Below are 17,889 nucleotides of genomic sequence, written 5' to 3' on the forward strand. Positions count from 1 at the left end.
AAGGCTAATTATTTTATTTCAGTTGTCATCTAACTAGTTCAAATTTCTACCTTGTTACTTTATTTACTTTTATTTTAAAACAACACAATGAATAAATGCTTTCAATTCAACCTTAGCTGAGTAAAGCATTAGCTGGTAAAATATATGAAAGTTTCTGAATCAAAACATGAACTTTTATTGTCTTAAAATAAATGCAGAGATGAATGGCATACAATTGTCAGGCCTGGCGCTACAGTTCACATTTAGTTATAAAATGCTGCAATTAAAAAAAGGGAAATCTGACAACCCAAATTCTGACATTTAAAGTAATTTTTTTCTTTCCCTTCTGCACTCATGTATTCACTGGTCTCAGGGTCCCATCTTCCAATTTCCTTCCATGAAGGTCAATACTTCAATTAAGTCTTGTTAAGTTACTTAACTCCAGACACCATCCCTGGGAAACCCCGTCTTACACCCCACAAAAAAGAAACAAAACCTGAAAAGCGTGCAAGACTTGGAAACCTTAAGCTGAAAATGATACAGTGAATGATTCAGTGCAAGTAAGGTCATGCTCTAGTATATCAAAAGGTGGGAAATTGCAAGAAAAGTAGACAGTAGACACTAAAACTCTTTTCCTTAGAGTGAAACACACAATAATCAGTGAAACACATAATAATCAGTTTCTTGACAGAAACTGAGAGAGATTCCGTATAGATGATTAACAAAAAGATTCAAAACACAAAATCCTAAAATTTCAGATAAACTATGCTGCTGGAAAAAAAAAACAACAAACAAACAAAAATCAAACACCCCCTTCCCCCCAAAAAAAAACCAAAACAAAGAAACACAAACCTTTAAACCTTGAGAATCTGGAACATTATTAAGGCTGATAATATTTCTCAGGCCTTTTCAAATTTCCTGGAGCAGAGGCTTCTCAGCCTAGCTCTGATGCTAGCATTCAAGTTTTGTTTGCCTTCCTGCATTTCACTACATGTTGCAAATGGAAATTCTTGCCCACTAGGCTCTCATGGAACCAACTCAACAGAACACGCATTCTTAACAACAACTAATTTTATTAATCAATTAAATGCATGTTCATAAATCTCACTAGGGCTACAGAAGTGTGTAAGAGCACTGTGAAACAGAGATTTTGCATTACCTGTACTGTAACTGATATAGGTGCTTTTTGGAACATTAGTCTGAAAATGTATTGTTGAAGGCTAGTGCTAAAGCAGGGCCAGAAGATCTGGTATCTCAAAAAAGTGTAAGGAGGCTTGATTTTCAAATCAGATCACACTATCCATTTCCATGATGTGCTCTGACAATCATTCTAAGAATCAGCTGCTTTGCCAACACTGACCAAACACTCCTCAGCCATCTGGACCTGTACAGTCCTTGATCCTACTGCTTAAACTTGTATTTATTATTGTTTGTACTGTAATCAAGACAGGTATCCATCAAAATCATATGAGTCAGAGGCAGAGAATGGTTGTGTATTTTTGGAACACTACAACACCGTAAGAACAGCCATGCTGGCTCAGACTAAAAGCCAGCCTGGCCCAGTGCTCTGTCCCTAAAGATATTCAGGGCAACAGAGGTGCAGAGTCATCAGCCTCCTGCTCTGTCTTTCCCAATAACCAGCAAACATGAGACTTGCTGAATCACAGACTACATAGGAACCATCACATTTCATAGATGTTGAAGGACCCCACCCTCTGTGAATTTATCTGATTTCTTTTTGCATCCTTTCTGAATATTTTTTCAGTGAATGCTCATACAGCATATATATAAAGAAAAAAAGTGGTTAATCACCACTCGCTTTTTCATGCCACTATCTCCTAGTCTCTTCCCAGTCCCCTTCTACTTTCTCTCCTATAATATGCTTAGTTGAAGAGTCATTATCTAGCAAGCCTCTCCGCAGAAGAAAACCAATCCATACCTTGCAGCTGAGTATGAGCAATGAATCTTTACAGAAATAACTCCACTTTGAAGCATTAAAAGAATTGAGAGTGCTAAGCATTCCTTAAAATGGACAGACACTAAAGTAGGAGAGGATTGGTAGAGGACACTAGTGGACAGTGAGATACGTGAGATGTGAGATTCCCTTGTGTTGCAGAAAAAAAAAAAAAAAAACAACAGAATACATAGGAGGGTTAACATGCTGGAAAATTCATTTCCTGCAATCAAAAGAAAGAAATTTCATCCAAAGTTTTTTTTTTTTTTTTTTTTTTTTTTTTTTTTTTTTTTTAAGATAAAAGGCTCAGGTTCAGACTAGACCACACAGAGAAACATAGACAACATGTCCTACATAGATACAACTCAACTTCTTCTGAATATTTCTCAACCAAAAGACCTACTCTTGGGTCACTCAGGTTACAAGGCTCTGTTCTGATTTTTCCTCAGCTTTATGAAAACAAAAACTTTTGTCAAGTCTAAACTCAGCTCTAGATATAAAGCTTTAAAACAAATACTAAAGAGACAGCTTTCTGATTTTGTAAAATTTAATTTTGTATCAGCATTATTCCCCTCTATGAAACGTTTTGTGCAGCAATGTAGGTGGTTTAACATGAGCCACCCTGCATCTGTGAACACAAACATGCTGAATTCACACTAACAGGAACTAAACAGTATCAAGTACTGTGTAAATTTAAGATTCAGTAGCTATTTTGAGGAAAGTGACTGTGGGAAACAAAGAAAGAAAGAAGAAAAAAAAACAACAACACATTTCTGCTAGAATCAGCAAACAATATAAGCGATTCTGCTTGGATTAAAAACATTCAAAGTAGGAACAACAAATGGGTCACTATGAAAGGACCATGTCCCACATTACTCAGCACTTCATTGAAATTACAAATTCTACAGCTGTGTCAATTTTGTGCTTACAAAGAGAACTTTTTAATATCAATTCTTTCCTAAAGATTAATGAACACATTGATTAATGAAAAGGGAAAAGCAGCCTTCAAGTTCTTCCTCTCTCTGACTAAATATGTATAACCAAGAAGCAAAAAGCTCTTCATGGCAAGTTAAATCCTGATCTAAAATGACACACGTTGTTTATTTTATTCTTCCTCTACTCTGAATATGGGATGCCTTAATTCTTGCAGAACTGGCCAGTGGGTAAGGAAGTAGCTGTATGAGACATTATGCCACAACTGATTTCTAAATGAGAATAATATATTCCCCTGTCGCATTGATTTTCCATACCTAATGTATTAACATAATTTTCTAATTATGAGAGAAAGCATTATAGAGTGAAGCAATATTGCATGACAGATGAATCAGTAACTTGACATCCAAAAGCAATATTCAATAATTTTAAGTTTCAAATAGGTCAGGGAAAACTATGATACCTCCCAGTTGAAGAAACATTACTAAAGGTGGCAAGAAAAAAGTGACATCCTTTATTCCTGTTTACTCAGCAGACTCTAGAAGGAACAGAATTACCAAGATCACTAGAGACAGATTAAGCAATCCCTGAAACCAGGCAGCAGTCCATAATGAACATCTGACCAGCTATGTAGGTCTCCTCAATGACCTGTTCTATGGAGAAGCTGTATTTTCTTACCGGAAAATATGTTTAGCTAGGAAAGGAACTTAGCAGTGTCACAACACCGAAAGCCCACGCAAGTGCCCAGCTTTTCTATTTCACTTTCATCTATGCAAGCTGTTACTGTTCCTGCTCTGTCACCACAGCTGAAACAAGTAAGCTTCAGGTAACCGCATACCCAGTTTTCAGTACTTGGTGTCATCTTTTTATAGCTTACAACAGAGTTCTGAAGTGCCAGCCTGCTGCTTCCACAAAATAGCTACATCCGATGGAACAGGATATGAAGGAGAATCTGGAAGTCCACTGTTATATATAGCACTTCTTATTATCAATCATGCCAGGCATTCTCAAGTTCTTACCAATGACGAAGCCCATCCATGCTGCATCCAGGAAGCATTTCAAGGCATTTATTCCTCCCTCAGTTCCACACAAATGTAAAATGAACATGCTTCCACATCAAATCATGTTATCACAGGTAGGTCAAATCAGTTTAAATTCTTCCTTATAAAAATATGCAAGATATGTAGGACTAAACAAAAAAGTGAGAAAATGTATAGCTACAGATCTATGCATAGGAATGCTGATTTTAATTTTCAGAACTTAAAAAGTATATATGTTATTTTCAGAAAGAGACTTGGTAAAATTGGTTCAATGTATCAATCTTCAAAGCTAACATACTCTAGTTTAGTAATTTTGTCTTACAGGCTTGCTAGGACACTTCATTCAGAAAGCTTTTGGAAGCGTTGCAAATAAAAAATGCCTTTCTCAACACAAATGGAATGCAATAGCTGGACCTAGAAAAAGAGCCATTTATGAATGTAGTATTCTTCCCTTCTCTAATACACATATTTATATCCAAAGTTCAGGATGCTGTCAGCATAATGATTCATCAAGGAGATATACATAAGATCCCTTTTGTTCTCCTTTTACAGTGAATTTCTATTATTCCTAGGGATTGAAAAGATAGGAATTCAACCATTATAATGAACACATAGGATTTATCTAGATTAATTTTCAGATAATATTTTAATTAATTCCTTAAATGTGAACAATAACAAAAAAGTATTTGCTAAAGTAAATAAAATTGTAGCCTAGAATTAGTGCTACTGTGTTACATCTATTCCAAACAAGAGTTCTTTCATATGGTTGGAATAAACAGAAAAATTGCAATTGTTAAGGCAAATGCTAGAGTACAACAGTACCCAAAGCAATACGTTGTTATAAAGTTAGTCAAATTTTACTGTCTCTGAAATAAAACCTTTATAATGCCATAGAAGACAAATGAAACAGAACTCTTCTCTTACTTTAAAGGGTTTGAGTGTCACTATAGCAAGGCCAGAAGTCCTAAAGCACAGTCCTAAGCAGCAATGACACCTGAGGGGATACTTCATGTCAAGCTTTTACATATTCTGCCTCCCTTCAGAGATAGACTTCATGTTAAGACTCTGAGCAATTCTTTAGAACTGTTTGAAAGGCTTATTACTCACATTTGGTCCTATTGTGAATAAACCTGTGGAGTTCCTTGAGGTAATAACTGAATTGTGTTTGATAACAATACTGTTATAGGGATCTGTTTATTAAAACAACCATAACATTAAAAGATTTCAGACTAGTCACTTTGCAAAGGCCTTTAATCCCTAACTAGTTGATTTGTCTTTATGAAAAATTCCTCAGATGTTTCTTGCATCTGTAGCAAAGTGAATACTTAAATACTTAAAGGGGGCTTATAAAAAAAGATGGATAGCAACTTTGGATAGAAACTGCATGAAGTTTAACAAGGCCAAGTGCCGGGTCCTGCACCTGGGGCGCAATAACCCCAAGCAGAGCTACAGGCTGGGAGAGGAATGGTTGGAAAGCTGCCAGGCAGAGAAGGACCTGGGAGTGATGGTGGATAGTCGGCTGAATATGAGCCAGCAGTGTGCTCAGGTGGCCAAGAAGGCCAACGGCATCCTGGCTTGTATCAGGAACAGCGTGACCAGCAGGGCTAGGGAGGTGATCGTCCCCCTGTACTCAGCTCTGGTAAGGCCGCACCTCGAGTACTGTGTTCAGTTTTGGGCCCCTCGCTACAAGAAGGACATCGAGGTGCTTGAGCGGGTGCAGAGAAGGGCGACAAAGCTGGTGAGGGGCCTGGAGAACAAGTCCTACGAGGAGCGGCTGAGGGAGCTGGGCTTGTTCAGCCTGGAGAAGAGGAGGCTCAGGGGAGACCTTATTGCTCTCTACAGGTACCTTAAAGGAGGCTGTAGCGAGGTGGGGGTTGGTCTGTTCTCCCACGTGCCTGGTGACAGGACGAGGGGGAATGGGCTTAAGTTGAGCCAGGGGAGTTTTAGGTTAGATGTTAGGAAGAACTTCTTCACTGAAAGGGTTGTGAGGCACTGGAACAGGCTGCCCAGGGAAGTGGTGGAGTCACCATCCCTGGAAGTCTTCAAAAGACGTTTAGATGTAGAGCTTAGGGATATGGTTTAGTGGAGGGCTGTTAGCGTTAGGTTGGAGGTTGGACTCGATGACCTTGAGGTCTCTTCCAACCTAGAAAATTCTGTGATTCTGTGATTTTTACTCAGGCAGATAATGATAGGACAAGAGGGAAAGGTTTAAAACTAAATGAGAAGGGATGATGTTATGCCCTAGGATGCCCTAGGTGTTAGGAGGAAATGCTTTACTCAGAGGGCAGTGAGGCCCTAGAACAGGTTCCCCAGTGATGCTGTGGATGCCCTTGCCCTGAAGGTGTTCAAGGCCAGGTTGGATGGGGCCCTGGGCAATCTGGTCTGGTGGAAGGTGTCCCTGCCCGTGGCAGGGGTTTGGAATATGATGGGTTTTAAGGTCCCCTCCAACCCAAGCTATTTTGTGATTCTATCAAGTGACAGTGCATAAAAATAATAATAATAAAAAAAAAAAACAATAGAAAAAAGATCAAATTATTAAAAGTTACCATTGGGTGAAATTGATTTCTCTTTCTCTTCTGAAGTAGAAGGAAGGACGACTTAATAAGAGTTCTGTTTCTTCAGACACAGTTTATTTCGTTGTGTAGAAATTGGATCTAAGTCTGCTGCTGTATCAGTAATCATGACAACTTTATGTTTTTATACTAAATCTGTAAATAAAATTTGATTTGCTCTTACATATAAAAGAGATATAGCCCACTCTGTTTCAGTGCTCCACTCCACGTGGAAATATTCAAGTAAGTTTTATTCTGGTGTATAAAAGGGAAAAAAAAATAAAAAAAAATCCACATGTGGTCATGTTAAGAAACACCAAACTACTGCTCTGTCATGAGGAAATTATTTCTTCTCTACTAACTGTTATAGATAAAGGACACTTATAAGGGACAGTTATGCTCTATGACAGGAACAGTTTTGTTAACTTCATTTAAGAAAAGCAAATAAAAGACACTCACTTTAAGATGAAGTCTACCTAGCGTGTCAGTTTTATAAGTCTCTACTAATTTGGAAGCTCTGTTTTTGAGTACTCAAATCTGAGTTTCAAAGGAAGCGAGCAGCTGCTAGTCCCATTATTCTCATTTAGTCCTTGGATAATCAGAACCTTTGATTAAATCAAAAATGACTGGTGAATCCAAACCAAATCCATTCTAGTGCACAAATTTCCCTCTTGTACAAAAACATTTGTTCTGAACATAAACAAACACTTCTCTAGCCCTTTCCAAAGTCTGTCCTTTTATAAATAAGTTTGTGAAGTGAGAACCAGCTAGGCTTCACAATCTACAAACTAAACTGAAGATGCTAACAAATTTCCTAATTAAAATGGAGAATACAATCAAAGCAAAACAGAGTCAGACTACATTTCTTGCAACAATTGTCTAGTCCTTCACCTAATCTACAACTTTTTTGAAATGCGGTAGGCACTGGACAAAGCATCGGTGAGTAATGACTGCGGACTATTAAGTATTTTTCACAGCATACTACAAGATCTTCTGCAGAGCAGGCCAGAACAGGTCTTCTTGCACAAAAGCTTGTTATAACAGCTCTCCTTTCTTCTAGTAAGAAAAGATTCTACTATTATTTTCCTTTTGTACAACTGAAGTTTGCCAGATCAGGCCATAAGTTGCTCTTTTCAGTTTCAGGTAAAATTACTCCTTTGAATACACTGAGCTTCCCACACTGAAGAACATTTCAACCCAAGAGACAATATTTACCATTTCAAAACATTTAATTGATCACTTGTAACATTTATGAATGACATTTTCAGGTTTACTAATAACCTATACTTACACTAATATACTTTGGATATATATGCTTTTAATTAGAAAAAAAAAAGTAAGACTATTTTCAGGAAAAGAAAACTATTCACTTAACTCATTTGGATTTTTTTTTTTTAGTTAACACATTCTTTAAGAGAATCACATATTTTCCTTTCATTGATATTTTGCAGCCAGACTGTGCTTCTGGTCCATAAAAGTTGCTCCAAATATTTAATATTTGTTCTTCTTCCCTTCTTGAAACAATTATTATAGCCATCTGTACTACAAAAGAGTTTAAAACAAACATTGTACTTATGTATATGTACTTACATAATATTTGAAAGTTATAAATGTATCTTAAGTCCAGCTAGGGTTGTGTGCACATGCGTGTGTGTATATAGCAAGTATGTGGAGTTAACAAGGGCAACCGGGGTCCTGGTCTGAGTACATGGGTTAAAGCTCCTTCCACATTTCCTACAGTCTCACTGCTTCTGCAATTGTTAATACATGCCCTGAACACATCTCAGGATCTGGACATTTTTTCTGCTGATCTGAGTGACCATAAATCTGCCAGTGAAACTGTTTAGGCAGTGCTGGTAAGAACACTGGCAGATGACTCATGCTTATGTGGTTTTTCATTTATACCCTCAGTGCAAAGCACATAGAGAGGCTACAATCAGAAATAAGCCAAAGCCCAGTTTCATACCTTAGGTTGGACATAAAAACCTGAAATAAAGAAATAAAGAGGTTTTCTGCATGAAAGAAAGAAACAGACTCCACATGAAATTTCAGGTAAAAGCTTATGTTAGCTGCACTGTGAAGACCTGCACTTACACCTAATGAGAACAGTTTTATGAAGCGTGTGGGAGTGTTATCACAGAGTAACTAAGTCACAGAATAATTCAAGTTGGAAGGCATCTCTGAGGATTGCCTACTTCAACTGCCAAGAGCTTACTTTTAATGGTATACAGGTTAACATTAGCTGGAGTGCCACCAAGGCACTGCAAGTATCGTACAAAGATGATTTAACAGTAATTTAATTATGAACTGCAGAGGGATAATACATTTTAAGAAAAGTATGGAGAAGTCTTATCCAAGAATGATGTAATACATCACCTGTCTAATACTAGGCACAGTGAATTCATCCCTGGGAAATGCATGAACTTTGTTTCCCAGGATGGTTTATGATGGTTTCCTATCTATTTAGGGAGTTGGATTTACCTGTTTAAGGTCTTTGGTAGAGATTCCTCCACCCCATGTAGTGAAACATCAGAATATTGAAACATCGGGTTTGGGAGCTGACCATATTACATGCCTTAGTTTATCAACACAGAAACACATTCATAAATTTTACTGTAATGTCATTAGATTAAGACGTTCTGATTATGCATTATTAAAACAGATGCTGCCAACTGCATTGCATGTAGTGGAATAAAAATATCATTTACTATGTTAAAGGGACACTTCAGCAAATATTTTCCCTTGTGAAACTATGACTTCTGAAATAAACTTTGGGTAGCAAATAGTGCAAACAGGAAAAAAAATCTGTTTGTATGAACAGCATAGATAGAAATAAGAAGACATCCCCAGCTAAATCACCTCTAAATTTGGAAAACAATCAGGTTTGTTTTCAGAAGGGGATGAAGTAAAACTTTGGTTGCCATACTGTCAGTGCATGAAATCCAGATTAGAATTCAGCAGCTTAGATTTATCTTCAGTAATTAACTCGCATACAATCTGTTGATTTTAGAGTATGAAGACATGGCCAGCAAGTGAATCATTCCCTGAATATTCATACACCTCACAGTGTTGCTCTGAAGAAAACAAGACTCACATTCAGCATTTGATAAGCAACTACACGTAACCAAACAAAGCTTTGGACTCATCCTCCTCTTGCCATTCAACATATTTTAACTTTGAGCCCTCCAATTCATTTCATCCCTCAAGCCTAATGTTAGGCTTTGCTGAAAGAAAACCAGGCCTGCTGATTTGGCTTCTTCAAATTCACATCTGCGTCAGGAAACCATCATCAACATAGCACCATGTCCTTAGGTGAATGCAAAAGAGCTCTCATACAATCAGCAGTTCACACTCTGTCATTGCACCTTTCTGAAAGTCAGATCTATCATTTGCCATTCCAGGCATGACATCTGCCACATACTACCTGGTTACCATTGGGTTTCATATCTTTTCTTCTCTCTAAACCAGGAAGGACTCTATTTTCCCCTGTATTCAATCATCTTTGATCTTTAGTTACTTGAGGTTTTACCTGGATAATCCAGCTAAACAGATGAACATATATTTTTAAATGGATATAAAATAAATATAAAGTAAGAATATATTTTATATATCACAAACAGAGACTTGAGGAAAACACAAATTGCTCCCTATTAGCTTGCTGATATCTGGCAGAGAACTAATTTGGAAACCCTTCCCTAATTGATTTCTTTTGGGATATGCTACCTTACAACTATAAAGGCAGGAAACTAATCTAGGATCAGTACATTTGGGGACCTATTTAGTAGATAAACTGACTCACACTTCCAGCAAGAAAGCTACGAAAAAATTCAGAGTGGGAGAGCACTGGGGCAATAGAAATGGATTAATTCTCCAACAGAGATAAGAATAGCACTTTCTCAAAGATTATGCTGAAAGATGCATCCTAAAAATGGAAATTATGTTACTTTTTGATAAATTCAGGAAGCTAAATAGGAAAACTATGTGTCAGGACTGTCTTATGCATGTGAAGATACCTATGGGAGTATTTTTCTCTTTGATCAGTATGAAAATACTCAGCATCTTGGGGTCACAGGTCTTCCAGAAATACTAGTGAACTACAAAATATTCAAAACAAGCTTGCTTTACAGGTGATCAAAGTGGAGTTTAAAATCCAGGTCATGCATACAGTCCTTTAAAACACTGCACTGTAACTTGGCAGATTTACAGTATAAACAAAATACACAAATTGACATACACAGGCAACTGTGCCATTAAGATTAACTTTTTATGTTTCTTTCAGAAAGGAATTATCTGCTTAATTGAAATTCTTTGTTCTCCACATCAATGAATTGCCAAATAAGAGAAAAGTACTATTGGGAAATAGCACTTGGGGTTTATAGCAAATAAGCACCTGGAGAGGCAGGGAAGCAAAACAGGTAACTGTAACATTACAAGGTCACAAGAGACTCGCAATAAAAACATCCTGCTAAAACATGTAGGCAGAGGCACTTAGCTACAAAAAGCAGCTTTAGTTTGTTGGTTAATGTGCATGCATTTAAAACCAAAAGAACCAGAAAATACTGTGCTGTACAAGGGGGTGGCAGGAAGGAACTCAAGCCATCACAGTTTTTCAAATCCATCTCAGAGCTGGTGCTTAGACAGTGTTTAAGAACAAACTGAGGAGTAGGTGGGGTGCAAGTCCCAGTTTCTTCAGCTCTTCAAAGTAATGGTGAGTTGATAGCACACAAAATACAAGAGCAAACTGGAGAAAATTTAGAGAATTGGATCATGGCTTAAATTTGACAATTTTCAAGGGATTAAGTTACCCATGCTAAATGATTTCACACCCATCTACTGGTAACTGATCAAGTGTGCCTCCAAGGCCAGTTATTGCTGCCTAAACTTTATTCAATAGCTGATTAGACTTTGGAGATTATAATTTAAGAAGCTGAATTCACTGAACTCTGAGGATGAGCTGGCAGATATAAATGATAAACACCTCTACAGATTAGAGTAATACAACCTCCCTAACAGAAATATGCCTTTTGAAGGTTTCTCATCTACCACCATAAATGGAGTCGTGTTTTGTTGCACTACCATTTCTACACTATCAGTATTTCTGGAAAATGCAGAACAGCCGTGCTTGGCACAGCACATTGAATGATAAAGTTTGGATCTATACGGAGTGATCATTATTACAAAACACATTTCCTTATGCATCATTTCTCTACTTTGATATACAATAAATCCTCTGAATCATATTACAAACATCTAAAGCAACAGCCCGCTGAGGCTCTGCATTACCTATGAGAGTCTATACTTCTGCTAACCTTACCAGGTCAAGGCCTTCATTTGTTTGAGCTAAAAGGCAATTTAAAACACTTTTGCACCCTAGCTGTGGAGAAAGCGAACTAAGTTTCTGGCCTGTTTCTGAATAGTCTAATAAGAGTGAGAGGTGTGTCTAGGGATGAGTGCTTTAGATTCTGTTGCTTTGTTTTGTTAAAGAGAGAGGGAAAAGTGGAAACAAGTTGGGTAAACGAAGGCTAGCAGCACAGCTGCACAGGAGAAACAACAACAACAACAAAAAACAACAAAAAAGGAGGGCCATATTTAGTTTTTTCATTTTCCTCTCTGTTGTACTCACAGCACCATATCCTCTGCTTTCCCCCTTGTTGCTGACCCTATCTAAGTGTTCAGAAAAGGTGGTTCTTAAGGTCTTCACTTACTCTTCTCCATCTGTTCTCTTCCCATCATCGGTTCAAACACACTGTACCACATAAAGTCACATTATGTTGCCTTACAGCCTGCACTGATGGTCTAAAGTAAGAGAGACTTCAGTACAACAGAAACATGATAGAGGAAAGGATGTAAAGGAGGCAGAGACCACTCTTTTGCCCTGCCTCAGTTTCTCCTTCAACACAGGCTGGACAGGGAGAAGAACTGATTCAAGAACCCAGAAAGCTCTACTCATTCCTTCCCTACCTCCTTCTTGTCCTCCTTGCTTCTAGCATATGATATGATTGGAGTAGCCGGACTGAAATAAGATGGTACTAACAGTGTCCTCTGCCACCATTCCTCTAATTCCTCAACTTCCTGAGACAGAAGATAAAAGTGGCAAGGGAACTAGGAACCAGGGAACAACGCTCCCAGCTCAATTCCAACCATGCTTCAGCCAGACAGGAGATTAACCAGTTTCTGCCCCCTCCTTTTAATTTGATGTTTCCCATAGGGCAGAGTCCCAGATGTATGATAGATAAAGTGCTATTTTGCCAAGCCTCTTGATTACTACCTGGCATGGATAAATAAAGCATTTATGTTTTAAGAAGTGAGGCTATTGCTAATGTGAAACAGTTACAGGCATATCATGCATGTCAACAGCAGACATAAACATCATCTGTCAGTGCCAAGATTAGTCTTGAGCTATCCCTCAGCTTAAGTCCCATTTTGGGGGACTTGACATCATTTTTCTCTCTCTCCTATTCTGGCAACAAACTATACTTGTCCAGAAGACAACCCTAAGGTTCCTCTGAGCTCTTTTTTAACTCTAACTTACATGGGCTTTCCTTTAGGTTCAAGAGGCCCTTCCCATTGCTTCAAACTGGGAATATCAGCAAATGGAGGGTAAATCCAGACCACTTAAAAACAATCCACGCTTGTTCAGGCTTATCACAATTTGTCCTTTCCCTCTTCTGGTATGACAAGTTCTACTCCAAGCGTTTCTCCATTAGGAAGATAAAAGGAAGTTAGCACAGCAGAGCCAAATCAAAGTCAGGAACACAAGCAAAGCAAGTTGGTATGTTTGGAAAGCCGCGATTCAGCCTCCTTCACCTCCCCATCTACTCTTTCCACACAAGTTTCAGAATGAAGCCCCTCACGCTATGTGCACCTGTTCTCACAGCGCTACTTCCTGTTAAAAAAAAAAAAAAAAAGAAGAAAAAAAGAAAAACAACAACAACAAAAAAAACAGGAATCACAGAGAAGTGCCCCATACTACTCCCTGTCCTGCCAAACCCCTGCAGTTAGAATAATTACCTTGGAGAAGACGTCTATGAGCAGGGAAACATCGCGTGTAGCGCATGCAAACCTTCAAAGGCACACAGCTCGCTTCACCCACATACAGGCAGATGCCACCAAACGAGTCTGACATTGCCTCCCACGGAACTGAACAAGCGATCAGACACAGAAACACGCAAACACGCTCACTGATCGCTCCCACAGGTGCTCAGGGGGGTATTTTTGCCACAGCACCACGGAAACAGGCGCTGAGCCCTGGAGCTGGGCAGCAGCCGGCGTCTCCTCACCGCCTGTCTCCCTGCGCTGGTAGAGGAGCCCGGAACAGCCTCCCTGTGTCCCCCACGAACACACCTTTATCCTCATTTACTTTTCTCAATTAAAGGCCGGGGTGTGAGGGGGAGCTGCCGAGGTCTCCGAGGCAGGAGCGCGGCGCCCCGCCACCCACCGCCTCATTTCCTTACCTGCTAGCGGAGCTCAAGTTTCACAACTTGGCGAGGATGAGCATTTACCCTCCAGCAGAGCCGGGTCGGCTTAAAAACCCTCCTCAGCGGCTCGGCGTCCTCACAAAAACACCCCCGAGGAGAAGCGACCCAGCAGCGGCGCCCCCAAGCACCACCCGCCCGCGGGGACCGACCCGCGGCACCAGGTGCGCCACAGGGCGGTGGGCAGCCGTTGGGGGACCGTTGGGGAGCCGTTGGGGGACCGTTGGGGCTCGCCTCACGGGCGCGAGGGACGCGGAGCCTGCGCCCCCCCCCTACCCGCTGCTGGCTGCGGGGCCGCCCCCTGGTGACGCCGATCCTTACCTCGACAAGGCTTCTAGGTTAAATAAAGCCTTACGGTATTAACCGAGAAAACCGATATGCTTTCTCCACAGACACAGAAATCAGACATTTTTAGCGCTTAGATTTAAAAATCAGAAGTGCTTTCTCAGTCAGATAGCACGGACCAATGATACCGATACGGCGTTTTAAGCCGTATTTCTTTCGACCCTACTTCTAAAAAGCTTCTCTAATGCGACGTTTACAATTACAAAACTCTGTTACAGAAAGCATCCAAGGAAGCAACGCACAGAACAGACTCACAATCACAAGGTACGTGGCTGCTGTCTGTAGAGGTTCCTGGCTTCTTCGAGTAACAATAAACACTCCACACGTTTTGCTCATGGAGGCTTTACTTCGGGCCAGCGAAGCACCAGCAGGTTTTGTGCTGCCTTGTTTTTATCCCACATGTGATACTGACACAGCTCTTTCACGGCATGCCTCTGCTGAGTACCTCTGGTTATGTCAGTTTTCCAGGGAGTTGACTAAACAGCAGTAAACATTTAGCAGAAAGAGAGATAAAGAGTTTCGAGTACCTGTAACACAAGCAATGTAATTAAGACGCACACCTTTGGCTGTTTGTGGAGCAGTTGTATTTCAGCCACCACAGTTTGCTCTTACCTCTGTGACATTGTTGACTTCCATCTAAATAGTCTAAGCTTAGTTAATACGCATGATTTTTAAATGTAATTATATATAACAATTATGCTCAATTTTAAAATTCCCTTTTGGCTAGTGTAAGCTTGCCCTGTATTTGTAAATGTTGAAGCATTTAGATATTTTGCTTCCTGTTACCAATACACTCTGACCTTGTGAAGAGTTGTGTGTGATTTTAGTCTTCTCTTAAACTTCTGCACAAGATCAAGACTATGAATCACATACCAGGTATTCCAAATAAAGAATTGGACCTCAGTGACAGAGCGAACATGCCCAAGGTGGGGAAGAGAGAAAATGGGAAGTAGAGTGCCTTTGAAACATCTCTGAACATGCTAAAGAGTAATTAAAATTGGCAAGAATCCAGAGGCTGTGTATTCATTTGGCTTGCTTTCAAATTTCTCTTGTCTACCTCTCAGCTTTGAAGTAGTCTTCTTAAATAGGTCATGTGGAGGAATGGTCAAAATTATAATGGTTGATAACACTTGTATCCTTCGTGCTGATATGAAAAAGTATCACTACAGCACTGTTGGTTGCAGTGTCAAACTGTTTGGGAAAGGGTCAGTGGAATTTGGAACCAACTAGACAAAGCTGAGAAACTTTTTCAACACCAACCTGGTTTCTCATTCTTTTCCCCAGCCATCCTTGCTGATGGTCTAAAACCTGTGTCTGGGTGACTTTCCACATGATGAAAGCAGCAGCTGGGACCTCATTTACCCCTTTATGGCCACGTAGTGTTGTTACCTCTTCTCGTGTTCACGCCTGTAATTATCAAGCCCATGCTGGCACATGCTGTACCCCAGTGTTTTGTTGGAAAAAGTGCTGCCAGCCAGTGCATGGGAAGGTGAGTGTGGCCTTGCCCTGGTGTTGTGAAGGGGAAGGACCTGGAACAGAGAGTTGGTGCAATCACTGCCACTCCCTTCATAAGCAGTGAAGGGCAGAAGCAAGAGAGCTTAAGCAGCACAGGGCAAGCAAAGAACGCAAACCAGTGTCCTGCTACTGCTGTGATATTCGCATGTAATCATTTTAGTGTTCTGTTTGTGTTTGGTGCTGATACTTCTGCAATATTGCTGTATTTTGGGCTAACTTGATCCTGTTGATCTTGTCTGTCCTAAATCATGCTCAATGCGATTTTCACTGAAGTGGGTTAATTCCATGTCTCAGTGTAGCAGGTTTCAGAAGCACTCCCTCAGCTGTCCTGGCCTCTTGGCTAATTACCATTCCAGAATTCCCAGTCAATAAGAGTGGTTTCTTTTCTGCACTAGTGCAGACACATTACTGTCACAAAGCTAGCATTGTGTTAAGTCTTGGCCTCTCGTATACAACAATGAAGCTTATTCAGGGAGAACAGATCATCCTCAGAAAAAAAAAAAAAAAAAGAAAAAACAAGTTAGGAACCCCAAAAGAGAGCACTGCTGGGTGCTGCTTTACTGACCATTTTCATTTCTTCTGTATCTGAAATCGGCGTAGTTATCTGTGACCTCCTAGATGTTGCTCAAACAGTTTATCTCCATAAGATATAACTACCATGCACTATGATCCAAATTGCCATTATATTTGCTGAAAAGTTTTTATAAAGCTTTAATTACACTGTTTATAAGGAAGAGTAAATTAGCTTCATCTACTGTAGGTAAAATCCAGTCCCAACAATTCTAACTTTTTATAAGCAAATTACTCGAGAATTCTCACAAGAGATGTGTGAGATCTCTTGTCCTCCTTTACTGAGCTTTTGTCCAAGAAGACTACAGTAAAGGTTAGCCAGTGTAATTTCACTTCTTTCCCCAAATCACCGTACTCATTCATAAACTACATTGTATGAAATACCAGCATTAAAACATTACGTACAAATAACATGACGCAGGACCGAAAGCTGCAAGCACTGTGTAATCACTCGTTTATGAACAAACAAGCCATTTAAACACTCAGAGGTTTCCTTTCTCGTAAATTTTGTTAAATAAACTGTAGACTGGTAATCATGGGATAGAGAATGCTTCCCCATTGACTCCATACAGCTAATCCTTTATGTTTTGTTAGAAAGCTTACCCTGCCTTATCTTCAAGGGAAATTTGTTGCCAGAAATTACTGATTTCTTCTCCTTAGGTAGAAAGCCTTCTCCTACCCTCTGAAACTTTTTTAAAATGTATGTTCATTTGTAATGGACAAGATTTCCCCCCCCCCTCTTTTCCTGTCATTATTTGGTGGAGTTACAGTGAAATATTCCAGATGAGCATTTATTTAAACATATCTTGTTTCTACATAAAATTAGGCTTGAAATTTTCTTGTGATCTGGACAAGTAGAGGTACTTGTTACTAAATCTCAATATACTATTTTTTCTCTCTCAATTTAGAGTTCCAAGAATTCCGTACCAGTATATACAATATAAAAGTCTTCCTTCATTCAGATTTCTCTCTCTCACCAGGTCAGATGAAATACACTTATTTTTATTCCTTAACATATAGACACATTTCCTAGAGAATACTATGCTTATTTAGCTGAATTGTTTTCCAGTCTTTTGTTTAAATTTCAGAAGTCTTTAATGGACAAATGGAGCTCTTAGGAACTCTTTCAGAAATGTACTGTTACTTTTGTTCAGCGTTTTTAAACACTTGTAAAGAAGCTATTGGTCTGGCTGCTAGCATTTAATTAGTTGGGATTATGTCAGACAGCTGTAACTAGCTGAGTTTAGCCAGTGGTGCCACAAGAACGTAGCTCCATCTAGCGTTCAGCTTCCAAAACAAGTACGAGTGATCTTGAAAGTGTTTGGAATTAACTTTCTCAGCTCTCAGGTATATACTAGTAGGTCCCTATGGACCTGGGCGGGGGAGGGTTGTAGGTTGACAAGTCTACCACAGTAAATGAAAAACAAAACAAAACAAACAAACAAACAAACAACAACAAAAAACTATTGGAGGGCAGGTGCAGCCGTTTTGGACAGACAGCTGTTTATAACATCTGCATCCGAGTT

The 17,889-nt window shown here is 39.5% G+C and overlaps 1 protein-coding gene across 9 annotated transcripts in view; it reads right to left on the reverse strand.

The window, feature by feature from the left end:
- PPFIBP2 (PPFIA binding protein 2) overlaps positions 1-17,889 on the reverse strand; it is a 115,278-nt gene that overhangs the window by 95,378 nt on the left and 2,011 nt on the right. The window contains exon 1 of one of the 9 annotated variants that reach the window (XM_084521950.1): positions 13,913-14,126. The exons of 6 other annotated variants lie outside the window; for them this stretch is intronic. The gene's annotated coding sequence lies outside the window, so the exon portion shown is untranslated. Of the gene's footprint in view, positions 1-13,912; positions 14,127-17,889 lie in introns of those variants that run through there. 2 more of the 9 variants (XM_084521954.1, XM_084521942.1) reach the window with 2 other exon arrangements.

Source organism: Aythya ferina (genome assembly GCF_964211825.1).
Source record: "Aythya ferina genome assembly, chromosome: 5".
NCBI classification, from domain to species: Eukaryota; Metazoa; Chordata; class Aves; order Anseriformes; family Anatidae; genus Aythya; species Aythya ferina.